Below are 12722 nucleotides of genomic sequence, written 5' to 3' on the forward strand. Positions count from 1 at the left end.
GCTCCGTCGTGTTGAGACCACATGGTTACACGCTCACCCAGGAGCACATCCTCTAGCAGCAACTGGTGATTCTCTTGAGGATCTTGAAGAAACTGTAGATACCGGGCTCTGTCAAATGATCCTCAAAGGAATATGATCCAATTAGGTGATCGCCCAGCATACCACAACAGACATTTACTCCCCATTGTGCCTGAAATGATGCCTGCCTTAGCCAGTGGGGATTTTCAACACTCCACTAGTGCATAATATGATGACTCACAGAGGCATTATTATGAAATCGTGCCTCATCCGAAAATAAAATGTGAGATACAAACCTTGGATCATTTGCCACTTGCGTTAGTATGCACGCACAGAAATCTACACGAGTTTCGAAATCTCGTCCGTGCAGTTCTTGATGTAGTTGCAGGTGGTACGGACGAAAGAAAACTGGAATGCAATATCCTTAAAACAGACGACTGGCTGATGTTGGCCTGTTGTGCTACTGCCCGGATACTCGTGTGAGGATTCTCCCTGAAAATGTCCAAAACAATCTCAGCAGTTTCACCGGACATAACTGGTGCCTCTCTAACAGGACCCGTCTGGGAAAGTGACGAAGTTATACGCAAACATCGCTCCACCTTCTGAATGTTGTTGTCTGTGTGGAAATCTCTCCTGGTGCAGGCGCTGTGCTTCCTGTGCGTTCTGTCTTGTTGCACCGTAGATGAGGAGCATGTCAACATTGTCATCTGTTGAATACATTGCGAAGCAATGACCAGGACTGCTAGGCTGCACCAAGTGTCGGGCCACTAACATTCAATATGCACGCTATTGGTCGAATGTGGCACGATTGGCCTCTTATTTGAATAACATTATTTATCGCTCGTGGGATTCGAAGGCACCTACCAACGCAACGTGCAGCAATGCGTCTGTGTTTAGTCCGCTACACCACTCCAGTTTATCAGAAAACTTACTTGGTGTAAAACTACGTCTCACTTCACAAAGTCATACACGTTTTCTATCAGTTTTCCATAGCTTTTACGGATAATTTCATAACCAATCGAAAGCGTATAATTGGCACGTACATGTTTTTGTAAAAGTCGTGAAACGCAGAAAGTGCTTTAAAGGCGACTGTAGTTTGGTATACGGCAACGGAAAATCGACCATCACCCCACTGTCGTTCGTTGGGATGTCTAAAATCAGAAACGTCAGGCGCAGCGGACTCACCCTATATATAAAGTAAAATTTGTCTGCACGTTTCTAAACTTTATACCGAGCAAGTGGCTGTGCGGTTTGGTTCACGTAGCTGTCAGCTTGCTTTCGGGAGATATTGGTTCGAACTCCACTCTCGGCAGCTCTGAATATGGTTTCCCATTTTCACATCAGACAAATGCTGGGTCTGTGCTTTAATTAAGGCCACGGCCGCTTCCTTCCAATTTCTAATCCTTTCCTATCCCATCGTCGCCAGAAAATCCATCTGTGTCGGTGCGACGTAAAGCTAATTGAAAAAAAAGGATTATATACTCATGTTCATAAAAGCAGAACACCTTGAAAGACTAGAGATTGAAAGTTCATATTCACAGGACATGTTCATTAGTATCTTCTGCAGAAACGATTAGCATTTCAGTCACCTAGGTTCAGCATGTGTCCTGTTGCCTAGTAGGCACTGGGTCCCCCATGGGCACTGATAACGTGTTCCATGCGTGATGGCATCGACGCGTAAAAGTCGCAAATGGCGTCCTGAAGTATAGCCATCCGTGTTGCATTCACCTGGTTCCACAGTTCAACTTTGGTGATTGGCAATGGGTCACAGCTCCGCACTCGTCGTTTCACCTAATCCCACACATTTTCTATTGGCTACAAGTCCGGTGATCGGGCGGGCCGGGGCAACAGTCTGATATCCTGCGACAACAAGAAGGCACGCGTTCGAGCAGCAACATGTGGTCGCGCATAGTCCTGCTGAAATATGGCGTCTAGGGTGTCGTTCAAAAAGGGTATGGTTACGGGTGGCAGGATGTTATTCACGTAGGTCAAACTGGTCACAGTACCCTGGACACGCAACAACTCTAGTTTGTGGTCGTACACAGTAGCACCCCACACCATAAGGCCTTCAATTGGCGCTGTATGTCTTGTGCGAATGCAGTCAATGTGATGCCTCTCCTCCTGTCTGCGGCGAACCAAGATGCGGCCATCATTTCAAAGAAACAGATCCTGGATTCGTCAGAGAACACAATCTGCTGCCATTCCTGTCCCGAGTGACGTCGTTCCATACACCATTGCAGTCTAGCATGTTTATGCACATTAGTCAAAGGTAGGCGGAGAAGTGAACGAAGCGCCGCTAACTCAAACCGTAATAAACGGCTACGGACTGTCACTCCTGATAGTGCACGATGTGTTACACTGTTCCACTGTTGTGCCAGAGCCGCGGAGGACGCAGATCTGTCCTGCAATGCCATTCGGATGAGGTGTCGATCTTCTCGGGGGGTGGTCAGGGTGGTGCAACCAGACCCACCTCGTCGTGTTCTACGACCTTCTGTGAACCATTCTATACACACCCGTTGCTCTGCCGAAAAACTTCTTCCCACACGAGCAGCAATATTCCGGATGGATGCATCACGTTCTCTCATGCCAATAATACGCCCTCTTTCAAACTCACTCATTGGACGGTATGGTTCTCATATACGTCTGTGAGGCATCCTGCACGTCTGCTCAAGTCACACTGATCCATTACCTTCAGTTTGTAGTGACAACGAGAGTCGCAGGCACATTTTATCATTCGGTGGGTGGTGGTGCGCCGAGATATTGATGTGGACTTTGAACCTGGTTCAAATGCTAAGCATTTCTTCAGAATGTATTAGTGCATATGTCCTATGAATATGAACTTTCAGTATCTAATATTTCAAGATGTTCTGGTTTTTACGAAGATGAGTGTAATTCTGAAAGCTTTCAAAACAACAGGCTTGATTTAAACGTCTCGATGGGACCTAAATAAAAACCACAAATAAGAAAGGATATGATCGTGTACTACAGCCCTGCAGGAACTCGTTCGACCGACGAGTAAACATGTTGGGATGATTTGGACTACTTTTATAGTTGTTTACGTTTTTCCCTTCTGGTATAAAATTTACGTTTTGTCCTTACGCGCTACTGGTTCTTCAACGACGGTATAAGTTGTATCCACAAGCATTTGCAATTCGTAACAATTCAAAGGAAAGTGCTACAAATAGGGAGTACTGTATCTACTATTGTTCTAAATTATATAAATAATGCACGTTCTCTATCTTCCCAGTATTCTCATTGTGCTACTGGCACTACTAAATAATTGAAAAGTTTGTCATTTCTAAGTTTTCTAAACTGTGTGGATTCATTCATGAGGCTCTGATAAGTACAGAAACAGAGTTTTGGTTTAAATGGATGTTTACGGAAATAAATTTCGTATACAAATCTCATAGGTTTCAGTTGTTTGTTATCCAATATCCTTCATTTCCTATGCAAAAATGCATAGACCTATTTTATGTTATTAAATTTTAAAAATATCTAGCGTAAGTACTATTAATGTTAATTCACAAACTTTCATACCATAGTCTAGTAACTATAGTTGCATTCTACGCAGTTATAAATTTTGTAATGAAGGTAAAACTAGAATCTGAACACCAAACGGCAGGTACTAACTTAAATGAACTACAAACCCAATTATAATCTATTCCGATACTTCATGGTCTCATTATCATCATTTACCTTCAGAAAATTTCGTGGTTTGAGGTTCAGATAAAACAGTATGTCCACTTCAGGCACTAAATCTTGCAGTTTTGTAAAATTTCTTAAATGTACATTTTTACCACGTCTTCTGGTTTGGTTTGGTAGTGAGGTCAGTAATTCTGTTAAAGGTTTTGAAATCTTCTGTTGCCATTTTAAGGACTATAAAATGTCCCAAGGGGTCGAAGCATCCCTACATTTTAGGTAATTATGTATTAATTTTAAAGTTTGTTAACAATGTGTATTGAACAAGGAGGATTAAATCCTACTTTAACTAAGTTGTTTATGTAGTTGTTGTTGCTTTTGTGGTGGTGGTGGTGGTGGTGGTGGTGGTGGTGGTGGCGGTGGTTGTGGTTGTGGTGGTGATAGTGTGATTCTACAGTGACAAGGAAAACTAGAAGGGACGCATTTCACAAAGACAGAAAAGACCGAAAATAAACCAACTCGGAGACATATAGCATTATTCACACTCAGTTGTAGTATGCAATACTGTTTTATAGAAACGTTTGACGGATTGCCGAACAGCCAGGCGTCAGAATATTTCTTTATGGTTTTCACAGTCGGTCATGGAGTATCTACTAACAACAACGTCTCTTTAGTTTTGGGCCATTTCTGGGTCAATATTTGACTAGAGCCCCAACTAACAAGTTTGCCCGAGAGCAGTATAGCGCCTGTTTCTCATCTTGCATTCCTTGGGTCTTGTACAAATACCATCAACGATGGTTTGACTGTCTTCTGACGAAAAGAAATTATGAATTGGATTTTAGAACTTTCCGAAGGTTATTATAATTTATACCTTTTCATTCTTCCATCGAGGCAGCAAAAAGCGAAGATGCATATTAGTAAGCCACGCAGAAGGTAGTTGAATGCATGTTGGGGGGATGTGAAGAATATTGTGTGGCATGAGCCGAGCGAAGTAGTGAACTTAATTCCCAATAAGAAGGATCTGAGCATGCGATCACAGTCACTGTTTTAATGATCAAGCAAATTATGAGTGGAGGAAGGAGCGGCTGATACGTGAGCACACTGCAAACTCCGTGTTCGTTAAGCTGCAAACTCTTTGATCTTTCTTACTCGTAGCTTGTGTGAAAAGTAAACTTTCTTGGCGGATCTCACAATTTGCATTCAAAACGAAATGAGGAACATAGCGGCCGGCACGTAATGTTTACCAAGTACGGGATGCTATCTTCTAGTGATGGGTCGCCCATTCGAATTTAAAGGAGACTGAGGAAAATATCTTGCAATTGAGAAGTTACACTCTGCCTTCATATTTGACTTCAATGCTATAAAGAAAGTGGCGAGACCGAATACCGAATAAGATACATACAGTAGGCAGCAATATCTGTCTATTTACTCCATTTAAAACAGCTTATTTTAGTTGAGAATATGCATTGTTAATTTAGCTTTTCTACTACGAATTATATATAAGGAGCACGAATAATAATAATAATAATAATAATAATAATAATAATAATAATAATAATAATAATAATAATAATAATAATAATAATAATATAAATAGTACCGGGAGGTTCATCTGAACACCGCATATTCAAAATAAGCGCCTTAAAAACTGTATCTAGCAAACAAAACGTGAAACTGCTACTGCATGAAGTTGGGACATTAATCAGAAAATGGCACTACTGAATAATTGAGAAGTTTGTCATTTCTAAGTTTCCTAAAGTGTGTGGATTCGTTTTTGTTTTGTTTTGGTGTACATCAAGACGTTTGAACTTTTCTCCATAGATGTCTCTACAAAATCTGTGGTCATGCACTCTGGTGCAAGACGGAAGACTTCGTGATTTAAAGACGTTTTTTGTTCTTACATTTCCCAACTAAATTAATGTTCATTTTTTTTTTTCAAGGTTTGAAACACTTCTTTCTCATTCCGCCAGTTTTGAATCTGACCAATCACAATTTTTCTGTATTTAATTTTCAACCAATCGTACATTTCTTGTTCATTTTGAATTTGCCAATAAACATGAGAGGACGTGTCCGGATTAGTCGAGATTCCTCTCGAACAATCCCCTCGGGTATATAAGCTGAGGCTTTTCTGGCTACATTGTCTCATTGATCGTCGTCTTTCTGAGGAGTGTGTGCTAAGACAGGAGGCGGGGGACCTCATTCTTCGGCAGGCAGAACAACAGCCCAGGTAATGGCCACCAATATTCTATCTTTCTACCTGTCTCCGCAAACTTATCCGAGGGGAAGATTCGAATTTCTAACTATGTAACCAAACTTTCTAAAATGTAAATTCTCTTTCAGCTAACGTAAAATTTCACAAAGTCTTTAACTCTAAATCAGGGATAGAGAGTGCGTTACCCTCTCGAGTTCCCCTTCAACTTGGTTTGAGGTGACCACGATGTTGTAACTGTTTTTCTTTTCTGTAATGCATTAAATTAACCTTCATTCGAGTCACCTCAGTAGCTTACGACTAGCCCCTGTATCATCAGGCCGAGAGCCCAATTAAGATTTCCTACTTAATTTTCTAGGAGCGCTGGTGTACGCTTCCATTCTGTTTGCGTTCGGGCCAGTTGTTTAACCTGTTTTTATTTTCCACGAAGGCCCAGTAGTTTGGGTACTAGTTACCCCTGTGTACTAAACAGTAAAGTATAAGTTGGGCCTAGAGAGGCCAGAAATTTATAAGATTTTTGAAGTAATGTTGCCTTGAATATGCTGTAAGAAATCTCCTTGGATAATGTAGGACAGCATGTAAGCTCTTTTCTATATTCAACTGTCATATTGACGGGTGCCTCCGGAAGGCTGTAAAATTGTTGGAGCAAAGTGCTCTTTAATTGGAATTTTCCTGTCCTGGTCTAAACATTGAGATTTTGCAGACGTTGTAAATTTTGTAAACTGGAGCTTGTAGCTCAGAACTTGTAAATCTGGGGCTTGAAGCCCAAAGCTGTTAAATTCCTTATTCTTGGGTGTTTAACTGTAAATCAGGAATAGAGAGTGCGTTACCCTCTCGAGTTTCCCTTCAACTTGGTTTGAGGTGACTACGATTTTGTAACTGTTTTCCTTTCCTGTAATGCATTAAATTAACCTTCATTCGAGTCACCTAAGTAGCTTAGGACTAGCCCCTGTATCCTAGAAGACAAAGCCCCTTGTAACAAAATTGGCATTAAACCTGAGATTTTTTTCACTCAGTGGAAAATTTGTTAAGTTTTTAATTTGTAAAGAAATATAACCTTTGTTTTAAAGTTTTAATTATTAATTAATTAATTAATTTTAATAATTAATTATTAATTAATTATTATTGACCAATTATGGTTAAAATCATAGACCCTGTCGGCAATCGAACCCGGGACTCTTGTGAGCAAAGGCCAGCACGCTAACCATTTAGCCATGGAGCTGGGAAATAATAATAACAACGAGTATGAAATACTTTGTTCGACAGTCGAAATTGCCATTTGAAAAGTAATTGAACATTTTAATGTTAATGTAAATATATAGATTTACAAAAAAAATTAGCACACACTTCCCCCACTTGAGGGTTGCCTGGAAGACAAAGTGTAACGAAACAATAATTGTCTTATAAATAAGAGTTGCACTTCCCATGTTATATACATGTCAAATGTATATGGTAAGAACGGATATTATAACATTTCCTTATAAACCATTTAGAATATCATTTGACGTTCGTAGATCTAGCTTTCCCAAGAGTGCGCACGTGGAAGGAATTTGTACGTGAACAATAATCTTGTCTAGCTTTAACACAGCAAATTTCGTTGAGCAACCAGCCTGCGTATTTGAATAGCGAAGAAAAATAACGACCAATCAAACTGTTAAGTCGAACTTGAAAGTTAGAGAGTTAAAAAATATCAACTACTTAATTAACATCATCGCATTCGTGGAATTAGTGCTAATATAAGTTGCTTTTTCACCTTTCAAAATGTTCAGATCTTGTTAATTGACAGCATTAGTGTTGGACAAAAAACTGCGACTTTCGAAAAATTTGTTGTCACTTGGAACCACGGGAACCTAATAAATCTAGCACAATATGAAATTTGATTTTGTGGAATCTCGATAGTACCACTTTGGCCTAGTTCTCCAATACCGAGTTTAGAAATCGTTCACTAAATTCTGGGGCTGTATTTTAACTAAGGCCACGGTCGTTTCTTTCCCATTCCTGGCCCTTTCCTATCCCATGGTCACCATCAGACCTATATGTGTTGGTGTGACGTAAAGCAGATCGTAAGGGAAAAAAGGCTCGACCCGGCCAGGAATCAAACTCAGAGCCCCTTGTTCCAAAGCCCAGCAAGGTAAAGAGTAAAGTCGTATTCTGGTCCGGCGGTGTTGCAGCTCTTTTCCGGCATACCCCAGTGGAGGTGATCAGTATGTACCATTCTAACTATTTATCAGTCCTCCTATCATTCTTAAATCTCTTGCAGTACTGGGAATCTTAACCGGGCCTCCGAGGATGGAAGCTAATAGCGCTAAACTTTACGCTACGCAGGCGTACAGCACGTTGAATTGAAACTGTTTAAGGCTAATATTCTTACATGTTTCAGTAAACGAACATGGGCCAATGAGATATCATAACTGGAAATATACAATATAACATAAAGATAAATAAAATAAAATAAAATACCATTTGTAGTATTTCAGAAAATAATGATGAATTTTAAGGACTGGAGATTATTTATGGAGAAGTCATTAAATAAAATGTAAAAATTAATAGTGAAACACTCTTTCTGTGAACAAGCTTCTATGTCGTTCGTTGCTGCACCTTCAGAGTTATAACATATTACCATTATTCAATTATTTTTCCTACTCGTTGGCTGAATGGTCAGCGTACTGACCTTTGGTTCAGAGGGTCCCGGGTTCGAATTCCGGCCGGACCGGGGATTTTAACCTTCATTGGTTAATTCCAACGGCCCGGGGGCTGGGTGTTTGTGCTGTCCCCAACATCCCTGCAACTCAAACACCACACATAACACTATCCTCCACCACAACAACACGCAGTTACGCCCACCCTCATCGGAGGGTCTGCCTTACAAGGGCTGCACTCGGCTAGAAATAGCAACACGAAATTTAATTTTTCTTATTGAATTATTTGAAGGTTCTTTTAAAATAATATTTGGTATTCATTGTGAGCCATTGTGTAGCGTGCCTGCCTCTTACCCGGAGGCCCCTGGTTCAATTCCAGCCCAGGTCAGGGATTTTCACCTGCATCTGAGGTCTGGTTCGAGGTACTGTCAGCCTACGTGATTACAATTCAGGAGCTATCTGACGGTGAGATAGCGGCCCTGGACTAGAAAGCTAAGAATAACGGCCGAGAATATCCGTCGTGCTGACCACACGACACCTCGTAAACTGCAGGCCTTCGGGCTGAGGAGCGGTAGCTTGGTAGGCCATGGCCCTTCGGGGCTGTGTGCCATGGGTTTTTGTTTTGTTTTTATTCATTCTGAGTTTCTTATGTCAATTGAATGAAGCAAAAGAAAGAAAAATTGTCAAAAGTTACAAATTATAACGACCATTAATTTTGAAGGGTCTCTTCAATTTGAAACTTGTACACAAATTAAGAAGACATTTAGTTCTCGATTGCTGCATGGACTCCCTGTTCCTTTTCTTCCACTCGGAAGTATTACGTTAATAATTTCAAACATTTGAATTTGCCAGCAGTCCAAACAGGATTCAACTAATTGTGGCCAGATGAAGATGCCGTATAGCCAGGACTGAGATTAAGGTACACCCTGTTCAGTGACATGCAAGGTGATGGGCATGACTGAAAAACATTGTAAGGAAAATTTTCAAATAATAGAACATGAGGTGACAGACATCTGGTAATAAGAACATCCAAAGCAGGGGAAATTTAAGAGAATATTAGTTTTCTACTTCGTTACATCCGTGAAATAAACTTCCGTTTCCAAGCCGTACAGTTTCTATAAACTTACATGAATATTAAATGTAATGGAATTACAAGGTATTGATAGTTATGCAGGCAATCCTCACTTAATATAGATACTTGAATAATAATGAGTCCTCCTCGCTTATTTCCATAACTATTTAAAGTTTTGTATTATAATCTGAAACAAAATGCCTTTCAACTACCATCACATTAGAAATTAACAACGACACATTTCATTATTGCTTTCTGAAGCGTACTAGCACCACAGGCTCTCAAAGCGACAGACTGTCGACGAAAATATACACTCTTTTTCTGTTTCACAACAATCCTGCCAGAAATGTATCTCACCAAAGTGGCCTCAGTTCAAATCCTGGCCAATGCATATGAGATATTTTGAGATAAAATTCCCCATGTGTTTTATGTAAAACTGGATAATCCTTGGCTGTGGTCAACATACCGGAGTGTAACGGTTCAAATCTCGTTACAAGATATCTGGTATTATTATTATCATTATTATTATTATTATTATTATTATTATTATTATTATTATTATTCTGTACTATTATTATTACTATTATTGCATTATTATTATTTTTACTATTCAATTCAATTTTGCAATGATTATCGCTTGCGTAATTGTAGTTAATATGTGTAAATATACGTGTGTGAATATTAGCATTTAACCATGTAAAGTAAGACTTGCTATATAATATCATATATGGATATGCTTTGTAATAACTTTTGACATTACAACGCACATGTTGCAATACTGCTAGCGTAACTGCCGAGTCATCGCTCCATCATTGCATGCATTTAGCGATGAGCTTATTTTGTTTGGGGATACCTAGAGTGCCCCGGGCATTTTGAACATAGTGTGTAACATTTGTAGTTGGGTGAGAGTATATCATAGTTATTTTTGGAGAATGCGTAGGTGTGTCAACTAATGTCTATATAAGCTGGCTGTATATTGTAGCGTCAGTCATTAGTCATGGGGAGAGTGAGGCCACGGTTGGTCGGTCAGTCAAACGGATAGTGAACAGTGATACTCAGCCGGTCAGTTAGTTGAGTTGGAGGGAAAGACTTGCCATGAAGTCATATGAACGGAGAGACTTACCAAGAAGTCGTATGGATGGAGACACTTACCAAGAAGTGTTGTACTGAGATGTTAGTGGTCAGTCATCTGGATGGAGAAGAAACAGTCACATGGATACTCAGTCGTCAGTGAAACAAAAAGGATACATCGCCAAATTAGGCTTGATACATCTACAGTAAACACCAACTCAAAGGAAATACGTCGTAATTACAGTCAAAGTGTTGAAGGTACAGTCAAGTGAACCAAATTTCGTGTACACTATTGTTAAATATCCGGTCAATAATTCAAATTTAATGCCGAGATTCTTTCAGTTATAATGTCATAATTGTATATTCTCATCTGATTTATCGCAGCAGGTCTTGCAATTTTTTCTGTACAATTCGAGAATATATTTTGTTCTATCAAATTAATTTATCGTTTCATTTCAAGAGTAGAATCACATAACCTCAAACTTAATGCGGAAACAGAACAACAATCTCCTTTTCCTAGAACCTACATGGTATGTTGTCAAAAGTAAGCTTATTACCGCACACCCTAGAGATATTCAAGATTCTCATTCTCTTATTGCTGCACTGAGTTGTAGCTGGCGCCCATCAAATAACGTATGTGTAAGTAATCGGGTAAGAACTAAGTGTGAGTACAAGGTCCGACGATTGTGTATTTTATTTAATGAATATTTTACATTTTTCAGATTTTATATTTTAAAATTAGTAAGTGAGTTAGGAACTTCTCAGTAGAAATCGATTATGACGACTAGGACGGGACCGCCAATCAACTGTCGTCATAGCCGATAGTCACTCAAACAATTCTTCAATTATTTTTTTGCTAAAAATATTATATCTGTAAGTTTAAGGTTGCACACTTACATGGTCAATTAACGGAATTAAATTAGAACAATTTTAACTGAAATATGTTCTGTAATTACAGTACAGTATTTGTGGAGTGAGAGTGCGAGGAATTTCATTGGCTTTCCCTTGAAGAATAGGTCCACTGATTGGCACATTATTTATTCTTTGTTGCATAAACCATCTAAGAAAATATTCTTCAATATCTTTGTGTTCAAATATTCTGGCACACTTGACTCTTAAAGAATGTTCTTGGAAAAGAGACTGTATTTTCCCCTGTCCTTCTTTATTGTTGCTTTACGTCGCACCGACACAGATAGGTCTTATGGCAACGATGGGACAGTAAAGGTCTAGGAATGGGAAAGGAGCGGCCGTGGCCTTAATTAAGATACAGCCCCAGCATTTGCTTGGTGTGAAACTGGGAAACCACGGAAAAAATCTTTAGCGCTACCAACAGTGGGGTGCGAACCCACTATCTCCCGAATGCGAGCTCACAGCTGTGCGCTCCTAACCGCACGACCAACTCGCCCGGTCACTGTCCTTCCAAATTGTATAAATTATTCAGTGTGATACACACAAATCCTTCGCGATGCTGATGTTTTCTTGTCATTTTCTAATCGCCACATTAAGTGCCACATTTTTACAACACGTTCCTTCAATAAATCATTACTGATCTGGGTTCAGGGCAGTCTCCCAGGAGGCAGATCCCCTATCTGTTGTTTTCCTAGACTTTTCTTACATTATGGCAAAGAAATTAGAAATTTATTGAATATCTCCCTTGGTAAGTTATACCAATCCCTAATTCCCCTTCCTACAAATAAATATTTGCCCAAATTTGTCCTCTTTAATTCCAACTTTATCTTAATATTGTGATCATTCCTACGTTTAATGACACCTCTCAAACTTACTCTTCTACTAATTTCCTCCAACGCCAAATCTCCACTGACAGGTCGGAACATACCACTTAGTCGAGCAGCTCGTCCCCTTTCTCCCAAGTCTTCCCAGCCCAAACTTTGCAACACCTTTGTAACGCTACACTTTTGTCGGAAATCACCCAGAACAAATCGAGCTGTTTTCCTATGGATTTTTTCCATTTCATGAATCAAGTAATCCTGGTGAGGGTCCCATACACTGGAACCATACTGTAGTTGGAGTCTTACCAGGGAATTACATGCCCTCTCCCTTACATCCTTAATAC

This window comes from Anabrus simplex, chromosome 1, assembly GCF_040414725.1.
Source record: "Anabrus simplex isolate iqAnaSimp1 chromosome 1, ASM4041472v1, whole genome shotgun sequence".
NCBI classification, from domain to species: Eukaryota; Metazoa; Arthropoda; class Insecta; order Orthoptera; family Tettigoniidae; genus Anabrus; species Anabrus simplex.